At 45.4% G+C, this 15,191-nt stretch overlaps 3 non-coding genes across 3 annotated transcripts; all 3 read left to right on the top strand.

Moving 5' to 3' along the window:
- Positions 1 to 273: 273 nt before the first annotated feature.
- Positions 274 to 346, top strand: trnak-cuu (transfer RNA lysine (anticodon CUU)). The gene has a single exon. It is a non-coding gene; the product is annotated as a tRNA-Lys (tRNA).
- A 4,320-nt stretch (positions 347 to 4,666) lies between these two features.
- On the top strand, positions 4,667 to 4,739 carry trnak-cuu (transfer RNA lysine (anticodon CUU)). Its single transcript has one exon. It is a non-coding gene; the product is annotated as a tRNA-Lys (tRNA).
- A 9,166-nt stretch (positions 4,740 to 13,905) lies between these two features.
- Positions 13,906 to 13,978, top strand: trnak-cuu (transfer RNA lysine (anticodon CUU)). The gene has a single exon. It is a non-coding gene; the product is annotated as a tRNA-Lys (tRNA).
- Positions 13,979 to 15,191: the final 1,213 nt, after the last annotated feature.

The raw sequence follows: 15,191 nt of genomic DNA, 5'->3' as shown, positions 1-15,191 counted from the left end.
AGAAAGAAGAGGCGGGAGAAGCCCAGAGAATGGGCAGGTGCGCTCAACTGGAGGTAGGATTTTACCCGTGATGGACTAGACTGTAGCAGTAACTTTTGTAGGGTTTCCATTCAAGGGAATTTTGTGGTTCCATACCAGGTAGTGATGCAACCAGTCAATATAGTTTCCACGTCGCATCTATGGGCTTCGGTCAGCTGTAGACTATATGCAAAGGGTATTTAATCAGTTTTGCCCCAATCTGAAAAGGATGCAAAGAAGTGAGGTCCTTTTGGAGCTCGGTTAGCTCAATCGGTAGAGCATGAGACTCTTAAACTCAGGGTCGTGGGTTCGAGCCCCACGTTGGGCGATGCTCTGGTTAATTGCCTCTGGGAAAATCTCAGCGTTTCTTCTACCGGTTATCACCCGGCTACCTTCCTCGACACAAAACGTGATTTCATTGTGATACAACGTTACGTACATGTCACTGTATGCTCCCCTGAGGTTCATTTTATTGCAGGTATTTACGGGAACATAAAAAAGAAATATAATGCAACTTATGATAGTCATAGTCATGCTTTATTGATCCCGGGGGAAATTGGTTTTCGTTACAGTTGCACCATAAATAATAAATAGTAACAGAACCATAAATAGCCAAATAGTAAAATGTAAATTATGCCAGTAAATTATGAAATAAGTCCAGGACCAGCCTATCGGCACAGGGTGTCTGACACCTCAAGGGAGGAGTTGTAAAGTTTGCTGGCCACAGACAGGAATGACTTCCTATGACGCTCTGTGCTGCATCTCGGTAGAATGAGTCTCTACTGAATGTACTCCTGTGCCCACCCAGTACATTATGTAGTGGATGGGAGACATTGACCAAGATGGCATGCAACTTAGACAGCTTCTTCTTTTCAGATACCACCGTCAGAGAGTCCAGTTCCATCCCCACAACATCACAGGCCTTACAAATGAGTTTGTTGATTCTGTTGGTGTCTGCTACCCTCAGCCTGCTGCCCCAGCACACAACAGCAAACATGATAGCACTGGCCACCACAGACTCGTAGAACATCCTCAGCATCGTCCGGCAGATGTTAAAGGACCTCAGTCTCCTCAGAAAATAGAGACGGCTCTGACCCTTCTTGTAGACAGCTCAGTGTTCTTTGACCAGTCCAGTTTATTGTCAATTCGTATTCCCAGGTATTTGTAATCCTCCACCATGTCCACACTGACCCCCTGGATGGAAAAAGGGGTCACCGGTACCTTAGTTCTCCTCAGGTCTACCACTAGCTCCTTAGTCTTTTTCACATTAAGCTGCAGATAATTCTGCTCACACCATGTGACAAAGTTTCCTACAGTAGCCCTGTACTCAACCTCATCTCCCTTGCTGATGCATCCAACTATGGCAGAGTCATCCGAAAACTTCTGAAGATGACAAGACTCTGTGCAGTAGTTGAAGTCCGAGGTGTAAATGGTGAAGAGAAAGGGAGACAAGACAGTCCCCTGTGGAGCCCCAGTGCTGCTGATCACTCTGTCGGACACACAGTGTTGCAAGCACACATACTGTGGTCTGCCAGTCAGGTAATCAAGAATCCATGATACCAGGAAAGCATCCACCTGCATCGCTGTCAGCTTCTCCTCCAGCAGAGCAGGGCGGATGGTGTTGAAAGTACTGGAGAAGTCAAACAACATGACCCTCACAGTGCTCGCTGGCTCGTCCAGGTCGGAATAAACTGTAGATAACCAAAGACGATCACAAAACCAATGTGCAAGAAAGACAACTTTTGCAAATAAACAGATGGATAGATAAATGAATGAATGAATGAATAAATAAATAAATAAACAAACAACGCTGAGAACTTGGAGTCGTTGAAAGTGAGCCTGTAGGTTTTGGAATCAGGTCGGTGTTGGGGTGAGTGAAGTTATTCACACTGATAGTTGCTGAAGAATCAGGAGCCTGATGCTTGCAGGGTAACAACTCTTCCTGAACCTGGTGGCGTGGGGGCAGCGAGAAGAGAGCATGGCCTGGATGGTGGGGTCCTTGATGATACTTGCTGATTTCTTGTGGCAGCGCTATTTGTAGATGTGTTCAATGGTGGGGAGGGTTTTGTCTGTGATCGACTCGTCTGTGTCCACCAATTTTGGTAGATCTCTCCATTCCTCAGCATTGGTAAAATTACCCCCCACAGATGCAGTTTGACCGCTTTTGTTTCTTCCGGGTTCCATTTCAGCAGCCCCCTGACTCCAGACCATCCGGACTCTCCCCAGAATTCAAGTCCTCCAGTCACAGCGACACCTCGTGAAACGCTCTGCTCCCTCTACAGTTCAATGACGTAATGTCTATAGTATGACAACGGGAATTGGACGTAATATTCCCGGTGCTGTCTGACCAATGTCGTCACAACACTTGTACACAGATGCATCTGCGGTGAACATTGCATCGAAATGCTGGCATCCATAAATTTGCTGATGATAGAAACATTATTGGCAGAATTTCAGCTGGTGACTAAAGGGCGTACAGGAGCGACGTAAACCTTTTAGTCGAGTGGTGTCGTAGCCACAACCTTGCTCTCAACGTCAGCAAGACCAAAGGGCTGATTGTGGACTTCAGAAAGGACAAGGCGAGGGAACGCAAAACCAATCCTCATAGACGGATCAGAAGAGGAGAGAGTGAGCAATTTCAAGTTCCTGGGTGTCAATATCTCAGAGAACCTGACCTGGACCCAACATATTGATGCAGCTATAAAGAAGGCATGATAGCGGCTATATTTCATTAGGATTTTGAGGAGATTTGGTTTGTCAAATAAAACACTTGAAAGCTTCTACAAACGTACTTTTACAACTGTAAGGTGGAGAGCATTGTGACTGGCTGCATCACTGTCGGGTATTGCGGGGGGGGGGCGGGGGAGGGCTACTGCACAAGATCAAAATAAGTTGCAGAAATTTGTAAAATTAGTCAGCTCTATCATGGTTTCCAGCCTCCATAGTATCCAAGGCATCGTGAAGGAGCGGTGTAGTAGGAAAGCAGCGTCCATCATTAAGAAGGCTGGAGCTCGGAGACAGATTGGGAACTGCACGTCAACATGGAGCCGGGACTTATCCTTCGAAAAGCCGGGACTCATCTTCAACACGACACCAACAGTACATAGACATTGAGCCGGGACTTATACTGAGACAAGCCGGGACGCAATTTCATCTCCACACCAAGGTGGGACAGGACCATCCATCGGGTAACGGCAGAACGGCCTGATTTACCCCACGGAGGTGAGGACAAGACAGATCCCCCTGCAGGGCAATGGCAGAACTGCCTGATTACCCCACGGAGGCGAGGACAAGACAGATCCCCCTGCAGGGCAACGGCAGAACGGCCTGACTTACCCCACGGAGGCGATGACAAGAAGAGACAAACACCGAAGAACGAAAGACAGTTCCATCTCTGCACCGGCGATTGAACTCGACAGTGGTTCAGGCGAGGTAACCAGGCAGAGAGTCAGGCTAGGGGGGAAAAGACAGGGAGGGGAACAGGACAGTCCAGCAGGAAATCCCTGGTTTGCAGAGGTATTTATGTCTCAGCCCCAAAACGAGAATCATGTGCCTACAACAGAAACTGGGGAAAACCAGAAACCCCGGAACAAGAAACCACGGTCCGGACCGTGAACCGGAACACGGACTTCACGGACCGGACCATGACAGATATAGATAAATTCTATGACGAGCTTACAGGAAGTTTATAGGAGGAAGAACTACAAAACTTCATTGATATAGTTGTTGAAGAAAGTGCAAAAATGGGTCTGTGTATCTATCAATTGCAAAAAGACAGAATGCATGGTGATATCCAAAAAGAAGGAGAATCCTATCTGCAGGCTGAGAATAAACGGGGAAGACATAAAACAAGTATAGAACTTTTGCTACTTAGGAAGCTGGGTGACATCAGCTTGCAGGTGCGACATGGACATTAAAAGAAGAATAGGGATAGTAAAAGACACCTTTACGAGAATGAAGAGCATACTGACCAACACTAAACTGGGCATGATAACCCGCCTCAGAGTACTGAAATGTTACGTGTATCCAGTTCTGTTATATGGATCAGAATGTTGGCCAAAATCTAGTAACATGAGGAAACGAATTGAAGCAGCAGAGATGTGGTTTTTCAGAAGGATGCAAAGAATATCATAGACGAAACGAACATCTAACGAGGATGTCATGAACAGAGCAAGCACAAAAAGAGAAATAATGTATGAGATCATTTAAAGGCAACGTAACTTCATTGGACATGTGATTAGGAAAGAGAAGTTAGAATGCACGGTAATTATGGGAAAGAATGAAGGGAAGAAAGCAAGAGGAAGACAAAGACAAATGATGCCAGAGAACTGATGACAGCAGCCAGAGAACTGGAATTGAATACAAATGAATCGATCCACTTGACCCGAAACAGGAGTGTGTGGGCCATGGCAGTCGAAGCTTAATCTGGGTATGGCACCTGATGATGATGATGATTACACAAACACAGACTCAAAAATTCATACACGCACGCATTGGTGTTTCCATACTAGACCATGATGCAAGCAGTCAGTATACTGTCCACCGCGTATCTATAGAGGTTTTGGATGATACAGTGTCTTGAGGTTTCTAATCATTTTTCTGACTCCAACACCGAGACAAGGAACTAAGAAATTGAGTTCATGGCAGAGCCCGGCTAGCTCAGTCGGTAGAGCATGAGACTCTTAATCTCAGGGTCGTGGGTTCGAGCCCCGCGTTGGGCGATGCTCTCTTTAACTGCTTCTGGGGAAAATCTCAGCGTTTCTTCACTCCATCTCTTTATATCGGCTATCATCCGGCTACCTAACTTTCCTCGTCCCAAAAACCGATTTTATTGTGATACTACGTTAGGTATATGTCACCATATACTCCCCTGAGATTCATTTTATCGCAGGTATTTACGGGAAAATAAGAAAGAAATATAATACAATTTATGATAAACTGTACATAACCAAAGACGGTCACAAAACCAATATGCAAAGAAGACAACTTTTGCAAATAAATAAATAATGCTGAGAACTTGGAGTCGTTGAAAGTGAGCCTGTAGGTTTTGGAATCAGTTCAGTGTTAGGGTGAGTGAAGTTATCCACACTGATAGTTACTGAAGAATCAGGAGCCTGATGCTTGCAGGGTAACCACTCTTCCTGAACCTGGTGGCGTGGGGGCAGCGACAAGAGAGCACGGCCTGGATGGTGGGGTCCTTGATGATACTTGCTGATTTCTTGTGGCAGCGCTATTTGCAGATGTGCTCAATGGTGGGGAGGGTTTTGGCTGTGATCGACTCGTCTGTGTCCACCACTTTTTGGTAGACCTCTCCATTCCTCGGCCTTGGTACAATTACCCCCCACAGATGCAGTTTGACCGCTTTTGTTTCTTCCGGGTTTCATTTCGGCAGCATCCTGACTCCAGACCATCCGGACTCTCCCCAGAATTCAAGTCCTCCAGTCACAGCGACACCTCGTGAAACGCTCTGCTCCCTCTACAGTTCAATGACGTAATGTCTATAGTATGACAACGGGAATTGGACGTAACATTCCCGGTGCTGTCTGACCAATGTCGTCACAACACTTGTACACAGATGCATCTGCGGTGAACGTTGCATTGAAATACTGGCATCTATAAATTTGCTGATGATAGAAGCATTGTTGGCAGAATTTCAGCTGGTGACTAAAGGGCGTACAGGAGCGACGTAAACCATTTAGTCGAGTGTTGTCGCAGCAACAACCTTGCTCTCAACGTCAGTAAGACTAAAGGGCTGATTATGGACTTCAGAAAGGACAAGGCGAGGGAACGCAAAACCAATCCTCACAGACGGATCAGAAGTGGAGAGAGTGAGCAATTTCAAGTTCCTGGGTGTCAATATCTCAGAGGAACTGACCTGGACCCAACATAAGCCGGGAAGATGTGGAATCGATATGGGTAGAGCTGCGTAACACTAAGGGGCAGAAGACGCTGGTGGGAGTTGTGTACAGGGCACCTAACAGTAGTAGTGAGGTCGGAGATGGTATTAAACACGAAATTAGAAATGTGTGCAATAAAGGAACAGCAGTTATAATGGGTGACTTCAATCTACATGTAGATTGGGTGAACCAAATTGGTAAAGGTGCTGAGGAAGAGGATTTCTTGGAATGTATGTGGGATGGTTTTTTGAACCAACATGTCGAGGAACCGACTAGAGAGCAGGCTATTCTGGACTGGGTTTTGAGCAATGAGGAAGGGTTAATTAGCAATCTTGTCGTGAGAGGTCCCTTGGGTAAGAGTGACCATAATATGGTGGAATTCTTCATTAAGATGGAGAGTGACATAGTTAATTCAGAAACAAAGGTTCTGAACTTAAAGAGGGGTAACTTTGAAGGTATGAGACGTGAATTAGCTAAGATAGACTGGCAAATGACACTTAAAGGATTGACGGTGGATATGCAATGCAAGCATTTAAAGGTTGCATGGATGAACTGCAAGAAATGTTCATCCCAGTTTGGCAAAAGAATAAATCAAGGAAGGTAGTGCACCCGTGGCTGACAAGAGAAATTAGGGATAGTATCAATTCCAAAGAAGCAGCATACAAATTAGCCAGAGAAAGTGGCTCACCTGAGGACTGGGAGAAATTCAGAGTTCAGCAGAGGAGGACAAAGGGCTTAATTAGGAAGGGGAAAAAAGATTATGAGAGAAAACTGGCAGGCAACATAAAAACGGACTGTAAAAGCTTTTATAGATATGTAACAATGAAAAGACTGATAAAGACAAATGTAGGTCCCCTGCAGGCAGAAACAGGTGAATTGATTATGGGGAGCAAGGACATGGCAGACCAATTGAATAATTACTTTGGTTCTGTCTTCACTAAGGAGGACATAAATAATCTTCCAGAAATAGTAGGGGACAGAGGGTCCAGTGAGATGGAGGAACTGAGCGAAATACATGTTAGTAGGGAAGTGGTGTTAGGTAAATTGAAGGGATTGAAGACAGATAAATCCCCAGGGCCAGATGGTCTGCATCCCAGGGTGCTTAAGGAAGTAGCCCAAGAAATAGTGGACGCATTAGTGATAATTTTTCAAAACTCGTTAGATTCTGGACTAGTTCCTGAGGATTGGAGGGTGGCTAATGTAACGCCACTTTTTAAAAAAGGAGGGAGAGAGAAACCGGGGAATTATAGACCGGTTAGCCTAACGTCGGTGGTGGGGGAACTGCTGGAGTCAGTTATCAAGGATGTGATAACAGCACATTTGGAAAGCGGTGAAATGATCGGACAAAGTCAGCATGGATTTGTGAAAGGAAAATCATGTCTGACGAATCTCATAGAATTTTTTGAGGATGTAACTAGTAGAGTGGATAGGGGAGAACCAGTGGATGTGGTATATTTGGATTTTCAGAAGGCTTTTGACAAGGTCCCACACAGGAGATTAGTGTGTAAACTTAAAGCACACGGTATTGGGGGTAAGGTATTGGTGTGGGTGGAGAGTTGGTTAGCATACAGGAAGCAAAGAGTGGGAATAAACGGGACCTTTTCAGAATGGCAGGCGGTGACTAGTGGGGTACCGCAAGGCTCAGTGCTGGGACCCCAGTTGTTTACAATATATATTAATGACTTGGATGAGGGAATTAAATGCAGCATCTCCAAGTTTGCGGATGACACGAAGCTGGGTGGCAGTGTTAGCTGTGAGGAGGATGCTAAGAGGATGCAGGGTGACTTGGATAGGTTGGGTGAATGGGCAAATTCATGGCAGATGCAATTTAATGTGGATAAATGTGAAGTTATCCACTTTGGTGGCAAAAATAGGAAAACAGATTATTATCTGAATGGTGGCCGATTAGGAAAAGGGGAGGTGCAACGTGACCTGAGTGTCATTATACACCAGTCATTGAAAGTGGGCATGCAGGTACAGCAGGCGGTGAAAAAGGCGAATGGTATGTTGGCATTTATAGCGAGAGGATTTGAGTACAGGAGCAGGGAGGTACTACTGCAGTTGTGCAAGGCCTTGGTGAGACCGCACCTGGAGTATTGTGTGCAGTTTTGGTCCCCTAATCTGAGGAAAGACATCCTTGCCATAGAGGGAGTACAGAGAAGGTTCACCAGGTTGATTCCTGGGATGGCAGGACTTTCATATGAAGAAAGAATGGATGAACTGGGCTTGTACTCGTTGGAATTTAGAAGATTGAGGGGGGATCTGATTGAAACGTATAAGATCCTAAAGGGATTGGACAGGCTAGATGCAGGAAGATTGTTCCCGATGTTGGGGAAGTCCAGAACGAGGGGTCACAGTTTGAGGATAGAGGGGAAGCCTTTTAGGACCGAGATTAGGAAAAACTTCTTCACACAGAGAGTGGTGAATCTGTGGAATTCTCTGCCACAGGAAACAGTTGAGGCCAGTTCATTGGCTATATTTAAGAGGGAGTTAGATATGGCCCTTGTGGCTACGGGGGTCAGGGGGTATGGAGGGAAGGCTGGGGTGGTGTTCTGAGTTGGATGATCAGCCATGATCATAATAAATGGCGGTGCAGGCTCGAAGGGCCGAATGGCCTACTCCTGCACCTATTTTCTATGTTTCTATGTTTCTATATTGATGCAGTTGTAAAGAATGCAAGATAGCCGATATATTTGATTAGCGGTTAGAGGAAAGTGGTTTGTCAAATATACACTCGAAAACTTCTACAAACATACTTTTACAAGTGTACAGGGGGGAGCATTCTGACTGGCTGCATCACTGTCTGGTGCGGGGGAGGGTGGCTACTGCACAAGATCAAAATAAGTTGCAGAAATTATGTGAAGTTAGTCAGCTCTAAAATGGTTTCCAGCCTCCATAGAATCCAATGCATCTTCAAGGAGCGGTGTATTATGGAGGTGGCGTCCATCATTAAGAATCCCCGCCACCCAGGACATGCTCTCTTCATAATGTTACCGTCGAGAAGGAGGTACAGAAGCCTGAAGGCACACACTCAGCTATTCAGCAACAGCTTTTTCCCCTCTGCCATCCGATTGCTAAATGGTCATTGAACCCATGAACACTACCTCACTGCCTTTTTATTTCTGTTATTTTGCGGTACTTATTTTAACGTAACTATTTGGTAGACGTACTGTATATGCCAGGGCATTAAAGGGTATCGGGTGAAAGCATGGGAATGGCGATGGCTGGAAGAATTGGATCAGCCCATGACTGAATGGCGGAACAGAGTTGATGGGCCAAATGGCCTATTTCCGCTCCTATATCATATGGTCTCATGTACTTAATGTAACTCCGTTTTTTCTCTATATTTATTTATCATATATTTCATTGTGTTGCTGCCGTAAAGTTAATAAGTTTCACGACGCACGTCGGTGATATGAAATCTGGTTTTGATTATTGACCACCGACGTTGCATGCCGCCTTCTGGCACAGTCAGCTAGAGACTCTTAATCTGAGGGATGTAGGTTCGATCCCCGCGTTGAGAGCAACTTTCTTTAACTTCGAGTAGGTTAAAACTACCACCGTGGATTCCGGTTAATTGTGCCATTGGATGATCGGTGCAGCCGCTTATTTGCAGCAACTCTTGAAGAACAAAAAAAAAGTCCAGAAAATACCCGAGGTTCCCTTTGTTTAAGATAGGATAACATAAAACCTTGTTTATACCGAAGGAAATTATTGTTGCAAAGTTGCTCAGTCCGAAATATCTACTTTAAAATGCAAAATGTAAGCATTGAGGTAAGAAAAAGCAAAATGTCCATTAAACAGTAATAGTGCAGCATACAGATGTGCAACGAAACCATATAGCTATGTACTTAAGGAGAAGGAGTTGTAGAATCTTCTAGTCACAGGGAGAGAGGATCTCCTGTGACGTTCAGTGGTGTTACTCGGTGGTATCAGTCTGTTACTAAAGGCGGTCCACTGTTTGTCCAGTATGTATGTCATGGAGGGTGGGAGAGGGATTGTCCATAATGATCCATAGTTTCTGCAGCGTCCTCCTCGCAAACACAACCACCAACCACACAACCCTCGTAAAGCAGATCATATGGTGTTAAAACCACTGGAGAAATCAAAGAACATGATTCTCACAGAGCTGCCTGGCTCATCCAGGTGGGTGTAAGCCCGTTGAAGCGTCCGGAACTCCAATGTGTGGTTGGTAAGCAAACTGCAGGGGATCAGTGATGGGTTTGCGATGGGCCGGAGGTGTGTCAGGACCAGCCTTTCTAATGATTTCATAACATATGTGGTCGGTGCCACTGGTCTATAGACACTGGGCGTGGTGGGACATGTTCCTTGGGTGCTGGAACTAGAAACATAGAAAACATACAGTACAGTACATGCCCTTCAGCCCACAAAGCTTTGCCGAACATATCCCTACCTTAGAACTACCTAGGTTTTACTCATAGTTCTCTATTTTTCTGAGCTCCATGTAGCCCTCCAGGAGTCTCTTTAAAGATCCTATCCTATTCCCCCTCCACCGCCGCCGCTGGTAACCCATTCCATGCACTCACCACACTCTGTGTAAAAAAATCTTACCCCTGACATCTCCTCTGTACCTACCTCCAAGTACCTTAAAACTATGCCCTCTCGTGCTAGCCATTTCAGAGGAAAAGCCTCTGACTATCCACACAATCAATACCTCTCATTATCTTGTACACCTCTATCAAGTCACCTGTCATCCTCCGTCGCTCCAAGCAGAAAAGGCCAAGTTCACTCAACCTATTCTCATACGGCATACTCCTCAATCCAGGCAACATCTTTGTAAATCTCCCCTGCACCCTTTCTACGGTTTCCATTGTCCTTCCTATAGTGAGGTGATCAGAACTGAGCCCAGTACTCCAAGTGGGGTCTGACCAGGGTCCTATATAGCTGCATCATTACCTCTCGGCTCTTAGACTCAATCCCACAATTGATGAAGGCCAATGCACCGTATGCCTTCTTAACCACAGAGTTAACCTGCGTAACAGCTTTGGGTGTCCTATGGACTCGGACCCCAAGATCCCTCTGATCCTCCACACTGCCTAGAGTCTTACCATTAATACTATATTCTGCCATCATACTTGACCTACCAAAATGAACCACTTCACACTTATCTGGGTTGACCTCCATCTGACTCTTCTCAGCCCAGTTTTGCATCCTATCAATATCCTGTTGTATCATCTGACAGTCCTCCACACTGTCCACAACTACCCAACCTATGTGTCATCAGCAAATTTACTAACCCAACCTACCACTTCCTCATCCAAGTCATTTATAAAAATGACAAAGAGTTGGGGTACCAGAACAGATCTCTGAGGCACACAACTGGTCTCCGGCCTCCATGCAGAATATGACCCACCTACACCCACTCTTTACCTTCTGTGGCCAAGCCAGTTCTGGATCCATAAATCAATGCCCCTTGGATCCCATGTCTCCTTACTTTCCCAATAAGCCTTGTATGGGGTACCTTATGAAATGTCTGCTAAAGTCCATATACACTACATCTACGGCTCTACCTTCATCAATGTCTTTAGTCACATCCTGAAAAAACTCAATAAGGCTCGTAAGGCTCGAGCTGCCTTTGACAAAGCCATGCTGTCTATTCCTAATCATATTATGCTTCACCAAATGTCCATAAATCCTCCCTCTCAGGATCTTCTCCATCAACATACCAACCACTGAAGTAACTAGGCAGGATGTTTTTAACAGCACAGGGAACCTCTCCAGGCTCAGGCTGAGAGTAAAGATGCGTTGAAAGACGAATCCAGCCGAGTAGCGTACACCGCTTAATTGGGGCAAGAGACGCCGAACAGTTTCTAACTAACTTCAGTCATGTGTCTTTACAGAGTCATAGACAAGTACAGCAAGGAACTAGGTCCTTCAGCACCACTAGTCCGCTCTGATCTACTTAATTTGCTTAATCCAATCGACCTGCATTCAGACCATAGCCCTCCATACCCTTGCCATCCAGGCACCTATCCAAACTTCTCGTGAATGTTGAAATTGAGCTCGCAATCACCATTGCGCTGACAGCTTGTTCCACACTCTCATGAACGTCTGAGTGAAGACGTTTTCCTCATGTTCCCCTTAAACTTTTCACCTTTCACCCTTAACGAATTATCTTTAGGTGCAGTCCCACTCGACCTCAGTAGAAAATAAACTGCTTGTACTTAGCCTATCTACACCTTTCATAATTTTGTATACCTCTATCAAATCTCCCTCAATCTGCTACGATCCACGGAACAAAATCCTAACCTACTGAACATCTCCCTATAACTCAGCTCCTCCAGACCCGGCAACGTCCTTGTAAATTTTCTCTGCACTCTTTCAACCTTATTTACATCCATCGTGCAGGGAGGTGACCAAAACTGTACACAATGCTCTGAATTAGGCCTCGCCAATATCTTATAGAACTTCAATATAACATCACATTTACTGAACTGAATCTTTGATTTATGAAGGCCAAAGGCATTCTTAATGACATTAGTTACCTGCGCCGCAATTTTCAATGAATTATGGATCTGTCTTCCCAGATGCACTTATTCTGCCACACTCCTCAGTACCCTACCGTTCACGGTGTTAGATCTACCCTGGTTGGTCATAACAAAGGTCAGCACCTCGCCCTTGTCTGCATTGAATTGCATCTATGATTTTCATCCCATTTTTCCAGTAGGTCCAGATCCCTCTACAAGCCATGATAGCCTTCCTCGCTGTCCACTGAACCCCCAGTCTGGAGTCATCACAAATTACCTGGCCCACTGAGTAACTGAGGACAAATCCGTAGATACACTTCAAACACGTGTGTGTGTGTGTGTGTGTGTGTGTGTGTGTGTGTGTCTGAGAGAGAGAGAGAGAGAGAGAGAGCGTTGTCTGCGTACGGATGCGTGCGCTGAAAATGCGGAAATGCGTCAACGTTGATTTTTCTCCACAGATGTCTGAGTTCTTCCTGCATTTTGCGCGTTGTTCCAGATTCCAGCGTCTGCTGTCAAATGAGCCTCCTGTTTACACCTTCTCAGTCCGTTCATCCACAAAGACACAGACAACAAATACAGAAACACTCCGATACCTTCTCACATCGCACACAAACTCTGTCTCTCACATTCTGTCATGAGCCCTGCGAACCAGTGCAGCGAGCCTTAGAGCGTTGGGCTCCAAAGTTTCAATAGACAATAGACAATAAGTGCAGGAGTAGGCCATTCGGCCCTTCGAGCCAGCACCGCAATTTACTGTGATCGTGGCTGATCATCCTGTTTCTGCTTTCTCCCCATATCCCTTGACTCCGCTATGTTTAAGAGCTCTATCTAACTCTTTCTTGAAAGCATCCAGAGAATTGGCCCCCACTGCCTTCTGAGGCAGTCACCGTAAATACAAAGAAACACAACAGAGTCAGTGAAAAACCGCACACAGCACAGACGGACCAACAAAACGACAGTGCAAAAGACAGCAAACTCTGCAAATACAAAAAAAGAAAAAATAATAAATAAGCAATAAATATCAAGAAAGTGAGATGAAGTGTCCTTGAAATTGAATCTATCGGTTGTGGAATCGGTTCTGATTTACGGTTTACGGTTGTGGAGTACTAACTGTTCCTGAACCCGGTGATGTGGGCCTTGAGGTTCCTGTTACTTCTTCCTGATGGCAGCAGCGAGAAGAAAGCATGGATTCGATGGTGGGGTCGGGGGTTGGGGGTCTCTGATGATGGATGCTACTTCCCTGCGCCAGCGCTCCTCGAAGGTATGCTCAACTGGAGGTAGGATTTTACTAGAGATGGTCTGGACTGTATCCAGTAACTTTTGTAGGGTTTCCATTCAAGGGGATTTCGTGGTTCTATACCAGGCTGTGGTGCAACCAGTCAATATAGTCTCCAGGACGCATCTATAGGCTTTGGTCAGCTGTAGACTATAAGCAAAGGGTATTTAATCAATTTTGCCCCCAACTTTGCGAAAAGGATGCAAAGAAGTGAGATCCTTTCGGAGCCCAGCTAGCTCAGTCGGTAGAGCATGAGACTCTTAATCTCAGGGTCGTGGGTTCGAGCCCCACGTTGGGCGATGCTCTCTTTAACTGCCTCTGGAAAAATCTCAGCTCTTTATACCGGTTATCACCCGGATTCCTTCCTCGACACAAAACGTGATTTCGTTGTGATACAACGTTACGTATATGTCACCGTATATTCCCCTGAGATTCATTTTATTGCACGTATTTACGGGAAAATAAGAAAGAAGTATAATCCAATTCATGATAAACTGTACATAACCAAAGACGGTCACAAAACCAATATGCAAAAAAGACAATACTTACAAATAGATAGATAAGTAGATAGATAGATAGATAGATAAATGAATGGATGAATCAAACAAACAACGCTGAGAACTTGGAGTCATTGAAAGTGAGCCTGTAGGTTTTGGAATCAGGTCGGTGTTGGGGTGAGTGAAGTTATTCACACTGATAGTTACTGAAGAATCAGGAGCCTGATGCTTGCAGGGTAACAATTCTTCCTGAAACTGGTGGCATGGGGGCAGTGACAAGAGAGCATGGCCTGGATGGTGGGTCCTTGATGATACTTGCTGATTTCTTGTGGCAGCGCTATTTGTAGATGTGCTCAATGGTGGGGAGGGTTTTGTCTGTGATCGACTCGTCTGTGTCCACCACTTTTTGGTAGACCTCTCCATTCCTCGGCATTGGTACAATTAACCCCACAGATGCAGTTTGACCCCTTTTGTTTCTTCCGGGTTCCATTTCAGCAGCCCCCTGACTGCAGACCATCCGGACTCTCCCCAGAATTCAAGTCCTCCAGTCACAGCGACACCTCGTGAAACGCTCTGCTCCCTCTGCAGTTCAATGACGTAATGTCGATAGTATGACAATGGGAATTGGACGTAATATTCCCGGTGCTGTCTGACCAATGTCGTCACAACACTTGTACACAGATGCATCTGCGGTGAACATTGCATCGAAATACTGGCATCTATAAATTTGCTGATGATAGAAGCATTGTTGGCAGAATTTCAGCTGGTGACTAAAGGGCGTACAGGAGCGACGTAAACCATTTAGTCGAGTGTTGTCGCAGCAACAACCTTGCTCTCAACGTCAGCAAGACCAAAGGGCTGATTGTGGACTTCAGAAAGGATAAGGTGAGAGAACGCAAAACCAATCCTCATAGACGGATCAGAAGTGGAGAGAGTGAGCAATTTCAAATTCCTGGGTGTCAATATCTCAGAGGACCTGACCTGGACCGAACATATTGATGCAGCTATAAAGAAG

Source organism: Mobula birostris, chromosome 5, assembly GCF_030028105.1.
Source record: "Mobula birostris isolate sMobBir1 chromosome 5, sMobBir1.hap1, whole genome shotgun sequence".
In the NCBI taxonomy this organism is placed as follows: domain Eukaryota; kingdom Metazoa; phylum Chordata; class Chondrichthyes; order Myliobatiformes; family Myliobatidae; genus Mobula; species Mobula birostris.
The sequence above is the reverse complement of the archived record's forward strand: the minus strand, read 5'-3'. Positions and strand labels throughout refer to the sequence as shown.